Source organism: Corylus avellana, chromosome ca6 (assembly GCF_901000735.1).
Source record: "Corylus avellana chromosome ca6, CavTom2PMs-1.0".
In the NCBI taxonomy this organism is placed as follows: Eukaryota; Viridiplantae; Streptophyta; class Magnoliopsida; order Fagales; family Betulaceae; genus Corylus; species Corylus avellana.
This window is the reverse complement of record NC_081546.1, coordinates 18,020,222-18,029,071: the sequence shown is the minus strand read 5'-3', so window position 1 is coordinate 18,029,071 and position 8,850 is coordinate 18,020,222. Positions and strand designations below refer to the sequence as shown.

At 33.2% G+C, this 8,850-nt stretch overlaps 1 pseudogene; it reads left to right on the top strand.

Moving 5' to 3' along the window:
• LOC132185276 (tryptophan aminotransferase-related protein 3-like) overlaps positions 1-2,012 on the top strand; it is a 65,429-nt pseudogene extending 63,417 nt beyond the window's left edge.
• Positions 2,013-8,850: the final 6,838 nt, after the last annotated feature.

Here is an 8,850-nt window from a genome sequence, read left to right as displayed (position 1 = left end):
TATTGCACTTACATTTTTATCTTCCAACCATTTTACAGTGCTTAGTCTTAATCAACCATTAGATTTTTTTTTTAATTTTTTTTTTTTAAACAAGGACTAATCAAGGGTTGGTTAAGACTATTATGCTAGCAATGTAAAATAATTGTAGGATAAAAATGTAGTTTCTAGCATTACTTATCGAATCTTAATCATATTAAACTATTTTATTGGTTAAATAAGAGAATTATTGGTTTCCTATGAGATCTTGGAATTTGTTAAATATTATATAGATATGTTTTTACGGAAAACCCATTATCCACCCTCATAAGCACTTAATAAGACTTAGTTGTAATAATAAACTGTTGCTAAGGATTCAATTATGTAAAAGCATATGGCTGCTCTTAATTCCACCTTTCTTTGTGAACTTGTTCCTAATCTCAACTCTCAAGTAGTTCTTGAACTTAGATTTGTACTACATGCAACTACTATATTACCAAAAAGTGCAGAAGAAATCTCTAACAATTTTGTTCGAATTTTTAGTAATTCTAATAAATGTGATACAGTTTCTATAGAGTCCATTTACTCAAATGAATCTCGGACAGCCCGTCTCCTGTTCGGATAAGTGAGCCTAATCATAAAAACTCTCTCATATTTATCGCCCGAATATTTTAGACATTACATTGTTGAAGATCCGGATCTGAATTTCGGTGATCATATGGTGGGTTTGATGCAGGTGGGCAATAATAAAGGATGAGGAGCTGTGTACGAACGAATGACAACGTATATGGCCTTGAACACTATTGGTGTTTCTCGTGATTCTCAATTAAGAGCTTTAAAGCTTATAAAAGTAGTCCTTGAAGACGGAGCAAGAGAAATATTCGAATTTGGTTACGAGATCATGAGAGATTGCTGGGAAAAATTGAGTAAGACTTTGTCCACGTTCAAACGCTTTTCTTTCCAGAAACTTACACCACAGTACTGCAGTTTTTCCCAGAAACTTAGAGCACCTTCTCCAGGTAATATTGTTACTCAAGATTTAATGATTTGATTGGTGGGTGTTCTTACTTTGATCATATTTGACAATTTACTAGCAATACATCACACAAAGAGAACACTAGTGCGTTTGGGTTCATGATTTCGTAGGCCAAACACATTTTTAAATAAAACCATGACAAGTATTCAGTTTGGGACTACGTTTATAAAAAAATGACAGCATTTTCAAACCAAAGGTAAGGTACTTCTACAAAAAAATTCCGTCTATTAACTTAACAGATTCTGATAGCGTGAAATGTTAGAGCCAATAAAATTGTGACACATGTTCTATTTAAGTAAGTGTCACACTAATGGAATCTGCTAAATTAGTAGACAGAATTTGACCCTGGGGACGAAATTTTCTTTTTTGGCATATCACAGAGACCTCTAAGTTCATTTTAATACCACATGGAGCTAATTATTGTAAATCTAGCAAATCACATGACCTAATTTTGAATTGTTTTCCTTTTTTTAAAACGCATGATTTTAAAGGCCGAAGCCGAATTTTATTAAATATTTCACAGCGTTTTTAAAAATTGTGTTTTCATTAACTACGTTTTGAAATCACTATTTTATTCAAACCGCACATTTTTAAAAATTACATTTTGAAGAACAAGTGTGAATTTAATACACGGGATTAGCTGAAAAATCAGAAAAGAAATATGGACTTGAATTGCAAAATTTCTATAATTTTAACAATTTGAAATGATGACAGCTTATGCGTGGTTGAAGTGTGAGAGGGAAGAGGATATAGATTGTTATTCGGTCTTGGAAGCAGCCGGTATAACTGGCCGGGAAGGTGGCATGTTTGGTGCTGAACTTGATCGTTATGTGCGTCTCAGTCTCATCCGAAGCCAAGATGATTTTGATTTACTCCTTCATCGCCTAAGCAAAATGCCAAAATCTCAGGGGAAGGAAGAGGGGGCCAAGCCTTTGTAGTTTAATGTAATCAGCATCGGTTGATTACAATTACAAAGCTATTGGCATTTATTTTGTAACAAATCATTATCTAGTGAATTGGTCATATCTATTGCCCCGCTAGAGTAATATTGCTACTGTCTTATCATTATCTCACGGCTTCAGTGGTCAACGGGGTGAGATAGTGGTAGAAAAAAAAATATAATTTTTAGTATTATCTAGTGAAGTGTGGTTATATCTATTGACCCGCTTAAAAATATGGATCTAGATTTTCTATAATTAGAATTTACTATTAAAAACCGACTTACAAAAGGAGGATATCCAATAACTTATATACACATTATTAAGATTAGACTTAACCCATATGAGACACAAAAATCGTAGCATCATTCAATTCTATGGAAGCAAGGCGCCGGCCTTATCAGGCAGGCATCTCGGCTAACTTCATTTTTTAGGGCAGCAATATCAAATTGCAAGGAACAGTGGCGGATCCAAGATTTTGGTTTTGGGGGAGGTCGATTCTTGCTTCTGTTGGAATAACATCAACTGTACTAATGTAGCCTATAATGTCAAAGGTATTTATAACGTCTCATAAATGATCCACTGTTGTTGCATGGGGAGCTATCATATTTATTTGCTGGGATATTTGGGCATCTGGTAATCGGTGTTTGTTAGGAGTCTTGAATTTTTTTTTTTTTTTTTCTTGGTGCACATCTTTATTCTTCTCTTAAGTGGCCACCCTTCTCTCTCCTACTGATGCAAGGAAACTAGCAAGTTCTTGCAAACAACAACCCAATGTTTTCTTTTATATTAATTGGTTGCGTAGCTGAGAAGGTACGTATGCCGGTTCCACAAGTAAGTGGTAGTTTCTCACTCCCAAAGACCCGCCATATGGTTTCTATTTTTCTTTTTTCTCAACTCCAATGAAGGGTTGGCATGTCATTGTCACCGGTTGCGGATCCAAGATTTTGGTTTTAGGGGGGATCGTTTCTTGTTCTGTTGGGATAACATCAACTGTGCTAATGTAGCCTATAATGACAAAGGTATTTATAACGTCTCATCAAAGACTCCACTGTTGTTGCATGGGGAGCTATCATATTTATTTGCTGGTCTTGGTGTAGATTGAGATATTTGAGCATCCAATAATCGGTGTTTGTTAGGAGTCTTGATTTTTTTTTTTTTTTTTCTTGGTCCACATCTTTATTCTTCTCTTAAGTGGCCACCCTTCTCTCTCCTACTGATGCAAGGAAACTAGCAAGTTCTTGCAAACAACAACCCAATGTTTTCTTTTATATTAATTAATTGGTTGCGTATGTAGTTGAGAAGGAACCACAAGTAAATGGTAGTTTCTCACTCCCAAAGACCCGCTTTATGGTTTCTACTTTTCTTTTTTCTCATCTCCAATGAGGGGTTGGCATGTCATTGTCAGCAGTAGCGGATCCAAGATTTTGGTTTAAGGAGGTTGATTCTTGCTTCTGTTGGGATAACATCAACTGTATTAATGTAGCCTATAATGTCAAAGGTATTTATAACGTCTCATAAATGACTCCACTGTTGTTGCGTGGGGAGCTATCATATTTATTTGCTGGTCTAGGTGTAGATTGAGATATTTGGGCATCTGGTAATCGGTGTTTGTTTATTTATTTAATTCTTGCTATACATCATCTTCCGATCTTTTTTTTCATTCTTCTAATTTTCAAAATTACCATTGGATCAATGGAGTTCTTACATGAACTCCACAAATCCAATAATAACTTTAAAAGTTGAGAAAATAGAAAAAAAGCCAAAATAGGAATGGAATCATTCCTCTTAATTCATCATAATTTTCTTCAAATTCTGAACCATGTTCACACTGTTCGATTCTATAGGATTCTGTATAAATATGATAGCTCCCCATGCATCTGGTAATCGGTGTTTGTTAGGTGTCTTGATTTTTATTTTATTTTTTATTTTTTTATTTTTTATTTCTTGGTGCACATCTTTATTCCTCTCTTAAGTGGCCACCCTTCTCTCTCCTACTGATGCAAGGAAACTAGCAAGTTGTTGCAAACAAGGACCCAAGGTTTTCTTTTATATTAATTAATTGGTAGTGTAGTAGAGAAGGTACGTACGTCGGTTCCACAAGTAAATGGTAGTTTCTCGCTCCAAAAGACCCGCTATATGGTTTCTACTTTTCTTTTTTCTTATCTCCATTGAGAGGTTGGCTAGGGGTGTCAATGCGGGCGGTTTCTGCTAACCGCTTTTTTATATAATATATTTTTATAATTATAATTATAAAATATTTATACATATAACATAATTACTTGATCATTAAATCACAATTTTTTTAAAAAATAATTAAATCACAATTTGAGTATTAATATATTATCACTATAATTTATATGATTATATCACATGATCAATTGATCATTAAATCATTTGATTATATAATAACAAATTATACATATATAATATGACATAACTCATAAGTATACCAATTCATATTAATACAACAATTAAATATCTAGAGACTTATTTCCAATGTATGTTATAAACTTATAAGTCTATATATGTTATAAGTCTATATAAGTCTACATATGCATATGAATAATATAAATGTATAATATCAATACTTAATCATATGATTCAATGACAATTCAAATATTTTATTCAAGACTTCAAGTGAATCATATTATTAATGTACAATGATGATATGATTCGTATAATATCAAATTAAGTAATTGACATTGGATTAAACAATGACCAATGTGTTACTTATAAACACAATTTAAGTATTAATGTATTATCATTATATGTTGTGACAGTTGTTTGAATTATGAACTTTTTTTTATATGTTGTGCTGAATTTTTTTTTATATTTTTTTTTAAAAAAAAAAGTTAACCGGTTATGATTTAATATTTAAGGAAATTTTTTTAAAGTACAAGTAAATGTAAATTTTGGGTCAAATATTTTTGATTTTTCAATATGGGCTCTTTTTATAGCAATTGGGCCCAAGAAGACACTAAAAATACAAAAAAAAAAAAAAAGGTAAAAAAGTAAAAAAAAAAGCCCAAAAAGCTCCAAAAAAAGCCCAATTTTGAAAAAGCCATTAGTGGACGGTTATCTATTTCACTAACTGCTAACCGTTAATCGCTAGGCGGTTAGCGGTTGCGGTTAGTGAAATCTACTAACCACTAAGGCGGTTACGGTTAGCGGTTATTGCCGATAACCGCTAACCGTAACCGCCTTGACACCCTTAGAGTTGGCATGTCATTGTCAACAATGGCGGATCCAAAATTTTGGTTTAGGGAGGTCGATTCTTGCTTCTGAAGGGATAACATCAACTGTACTAATGTAGCCTATAATGTCAAAGGTATTTATAAGGTCTCATAAATGACTCCATTGACTCCATTGTTGTTGCATGGAGAGCTACCATATTTATTTGCTGGTCTTGGTGTAGATTGAGATATTTGGGCATCTAGTAATCGGTGTTTGTTTATTTAAGTTTTCCTCCAAACTAGGTTGGAGGAAATTCCTCCAACCTTGTCTCTAAAATTGACATGTGTCCTCAAATATGTGCTTCTCACATGTTTTTTTTAATACCCTAATTTCCACAAACTATAGTTAACTCCACCGTCAGTTTCTCTCTCTCACGTTCTCTCTCTCTCTCTCTCTCTCTCTCACGTCCTCTCTCTCTCCTTCCCCTCCCACACGAGACCAAGCTGTCTTTCCAACCCAAAAAATCTCTTTATTGAAACTTTGCCAAGAGGTTTTTTTTTAAAAAAGAAAACATTTTTAAGAGGGGCGATTGGGTTTTTCTTAAATTTTCAAAACCATCTATTTAACAAATAAAGATTATTCTTCAATCTGAGCATTTTTTGATGATCCCTTCAATCTGAGCATGGTAAAATTTTTTTATGAAATTTCCAGAAAAGTTTCAATCTTTGATGATCCCTTCAATCTGAGCATTTTTTGTTATCTTTTCCGACTAAAAAAAGATAAAGTACAATTGTTATTTTTTGTTAAATTTTTAAGAAAACTCAATCAACCCTCTTAAAAATCTTTTCTTTTTTTAAAAAAACACTCTTCCGTAAAGACAGAGAGATTTTTTGGGTTGAAAAGACAGCTTGGTCTCGTTTGGGAGGGGAAGGAGAGAGAGAGAACGTGAGAGAGAGAGAGAAACTAACGGTGGAGTTAACTATAGTTTGTGGAAATTAGGGTATTAAAAAAAACATGTGAGAAGCACATGTTTGAGGACACATGTCAATTTTAGAGACTAGGTTGGAGGAAATTCCTCCAACCTAGTTTGAAGGAAAACTTTGTCCTATTTAATTCTTGCCATACATCTTCCCATCTTTTTTTTTTTTTTTTTCATTCTTCTAATTTTCAAAATCACAATTGGATCAATGGAGTTCCTACATGAACTCTACAAATCTAATAATAACTTTAAAAGTTGAGAAAATAGAAAAAAAAAAAAGCCAAAATAGGAATGGAATCATTCCTCTTAATTCATCATAATTTTCTTCAAATTCTTAACCATGTTCACACTGTTCGATTCTATAGGATTCTGTAGAGTTATTTTCACGTACTTAAGATATATGTTTTGGGATACAGTTTGTGTTGTCATGAGACTCTATTTATAGAGTCTCAACTCAACTCTTGACTAAGAGTTGTTTCTCTTGATCGGTTACCTTCACTAAAAGTTTTATTACCTTCCTGTAAATATTATACAATCTGATGTGAGAATGACCACACTTATAATAGTGTGATCATCCTATACACCATCACACCTAACCATAATGTAGCCTATAATGTCTTGAAGGTATTTAAAACGTCTGCATAAATGACTCCATTGTTGTTGCATGGGGAGCTATCATATTTATTTTTTGGTCTTGGTGTAGATTGAGATATTTGGGCATCTGGTAATTGGTGTTTGTATATTTATTTAATTGTTGCTATAATTAAAAATCACCTTTGGATCAATGAAGCTCCTGCATGAACCTCACAAATCTAATAATAATTTTAAAAATTGTGAAAAAAAAAAAATAAAATAAAATAAAAAAACCAAAATAGGAATGGAATCATTCCTCTTAATTCATCATAAGTATTAAATTTTAGATTTAGTGGTAATTTTCATGACCATATCAAGCAAAGCGAAACCTAGATTTGAGAATATATATGAAAGTAATATATATATATATATATATATATATATATATATATATATTGACAGTTTATATACAGATATGGGAAACCCACGAGTGTCGGTCGAAGACAGAGCTGGAGATATGATTGATGAGACACAGCTGTCGAATACAAAATCTGCCACTTTTATCAACTTCACATGCCATTCAACTGAACCAAATTAAAATTTTTTTTTTTTTTTTTTTTTTTTTTTTTTGCTCTAAGTGATTTCGAAAAAGCAGTTGGCAAATTTGCACCACTCATACAATTAGGCGCCTATTGACTTTTGACCGCATATTGATCGATAGAGAATCGACTTCTACCGATACCGATTAACCAATGGATGGTGAGCAAAATATATATATATATATATATTTTTCGACAAATTCCGTAGGAGAAATAAAATTTGTTAACCGAACCGACTTTATTAACCATCTACCAACCGACTTCGTCGATAATTTTTAATTTGTTCACATACCGACTTTACTGAACTGACTTTACCGACTGTGTATCGGTGTCGGGACAAAATTTCAGCGGAATAAGTCGATGAAATTTTCGACTTTATCAACATTTTGGCGAAGCAAAATTTTTTCTACGGATACTGGCATCACCAAACGACGCCCAAGCCTAGTTACAATAATGGCAGGAGATGGGTTGGAATCCAAACCCCAATCATTTGGTGAGAGAAACTTTATTCTATATTTAATATTTCATATTCATTCATTAAGCTTATAGATCACATAAATATACATAAACCTGGTCTATAGCCGTTGGAATTTTCCACAGTAGACAATAGGACCCAAGTGCACTTCATTATTTTTTTTCTCTCAAACGTCACTAATTTGGGATTTTTTTTTTTTTAAGTGATTGTATGAATTTAATAAAACGCTTGCGTATTGCTAGGGTTATAAGCTAGTTTTCCATAGATTACAACTAATATACGTGAAACTATTGCAGCAAGCAGCCTCAATTGCAAGTCACGTATGCATATATATTATCACATATTAAACTAACTTGTTTTAAAATAGATACTTGAAGTTGCTTCGAAGATTAAGTCAACTTCTGGAAAATTTGACCAGGTTTTCATCCTCCTTAAGGGAAGGGGTATTTTACAAGATGCAATCATAAATTATTTAAAAGCAAACCAGTCATATGAAGAAATTTGTGAGTTTAACTCATCTTACAAAACCGATTCAATAAGAAGGGATTGTTCATTCCTTATAAACATACCCAAGATCTTGTCCACAGGAAATGTTGGATTATTCATCAACACACTCACTCACGTGCATGCCAATATTTTTCCTGGTCCTTGTCATGGGCTAAGTAGTGTGGGCTCCATTCGTCTTGTAGTAGGCTCTAATACCATGAAAAAATTTGTGGGCCTAACTAATCTCATAAAACCGGTTCGATAGGAGATGATTGCCCACTCCTTATAAACATGTACAAGATCCTTTGTCCACAAGCAGTGTGAGATTATTCCTTAACAAGCTTAAGTTTTTAGGACAAGTGGTGATTTAACATGGTTTCAGAGCCAAAAGGTCCTGGAATCGAACCTTGACTCTACCAAATCACCCATATTTAAATTAAATATTCTACGTGTTGGGCCTCACTTATTGAAAGAGAGTTTGAGCTCACACATGGGGGAGAATATTAAAGTGTTGATTAAGGATTAAATTTACCTATTCCTATTAGCTTAAGCTTTTGGGATAACTGGTAATTTAACATGGTATCAGAGCTTATCACATGACAAATGGGGCC